This window comes from Neopelma chrysocephalum, unplaced genomic scaffold (assembly GCF_003984885.1).
Source record: "Neopelma chrysocephalum unplaced genomic scaffold, ASM398488v2 Primary Assembly neopelma1_95736, whole genome shotgun sequence".
In the NCBI taxonomy this organism is placed as follows: Eukaryota; Metazoa; Chordata; class Aves; order Passeriformes; family Pipridae; genus Neopelma; species Neopelma chrysocephalum.
This window is the reverse complement of record NW_020924399.1, coordinates 5057-6175: the sequence shown is the minus strand read 5'-3', so window position 1 is coordinate 6175 and position 1119 is coordinate 5057. Positions and strand designations below refer to the sequence as shown.

The 1119-nt window shown below is 63.0% G+C and overlaps 1 long non-coding RNA gene across 1 annotated transcript; it reads right to left on the bottom strand.

Annotated features, from left to right (window-relative positions):
- Window positions 1–151: 151 nt before the first annotated feature.
- Window positions 152–802, bottom strand: LOC113980971. The gene is made up of 3 exons (XR_003538284.1): window positions 717–802; window positions 330–506; window positions 152–196 (listed from the first exon to the last, which is right to left on the bottom strand). It is a non-coding gene; the product is annotated as an uncharacterized LOC113980971 (long non-coding RNA).
- Window positions 803–1119: the final 317 nt, after the last annotated feature.

The following is a 1119-nucleotide window of genomic DNA, read 5'->3' as shown; positions in this document are numbered from 1 at the left end:
ACAGCAGCCTCCTGCCATGGGGACACCAGAGCCCACGAGTCCTCACCTCTGCCACACGCTGGTTCTCATCGTGCCAGTTGAAGTAGAATGGCACCAGCCTCAGGTAGACGTGTGGCTTTAGGCTCTTGCTCCTCTCTGTCACTTCCATCATCTCCCGGAAGAGGACCATGGAGAGCTGCTGCAGCTGGCTGTGCTCCTGCTGCAAAGGAAGAGCAAAAGACCTCAGCACAGGCTTCTCTAGGCCCACCGGGGCACAGGCCTGAAAAGACACTGGGCCCAAATTTTCCTGGCAGCACTCAGTGCCCACGATGAGGGGCACAGAGCCTTACGTTGTCAAAGAGTGGCCGCAGCACCTCAAGCAACTTCAGGGCAGTGGGACTGGATATTTGGATGGTCTTCAAGTGTAGCACATTGATGAATGCAGAGAGGGTCATCTCAACCGCGTCTGTGTCTGCATCCTGGAGTAGCTCCAGGAGGCTTTCATTCAGGCTCCAGATGCTCTTAGCCTGTGTGGAACACAATGCTGTGGTGCAGCCCCACGCTGCTGCCGCGGGGCCCAGAGGCCAAAGGCACGTCCCAAAGGAGTCGGGAAGCTGAACGGGGAGGAGGAGAGCTGGGAGCAGCTGCCGCAGCTGCCAAAGGCCAGCCAAGGCCAAGCTACTGCCTTGCACAGCCGCACGCTGCCGGCCCGGCTTCAGCCCCTGCCCCCTGCTCACCATTGCGGGAGCCTTGCTGATCACCACCAGGCCTCGGAGCGCCAGGCGACGCCTCTCGGGGCACTCGCTCCGCAGGCGCCTTGAAATAACCTGCAGGACGCTGAGCCCACATTGTCTGGGGTTCAGGCAGTGCAGCACCTGAAAGGCAGGGAGCAGTGATGGGGTGCCTGGCCAGCAGGAGCCCGGACCCGCCCGGGGCTGGGCCCAGGCAGCAGCACAGGGTGCAGGCACCGTCCCAGGCGACTGCGGCTGTGAGAGGGCAGAGAGGGGGAGGCAGCTGGGCCAGGCAGCGCTCGCCATCAGGCTCACCTCCACCAGGAACGCCAGGGCAGGCAGTTCCCACAGGGGCTCTTCCCTGCTGAGCCGCGGGAGCAGGTTGACGGCGATGCTGCGGCAGAAGGAG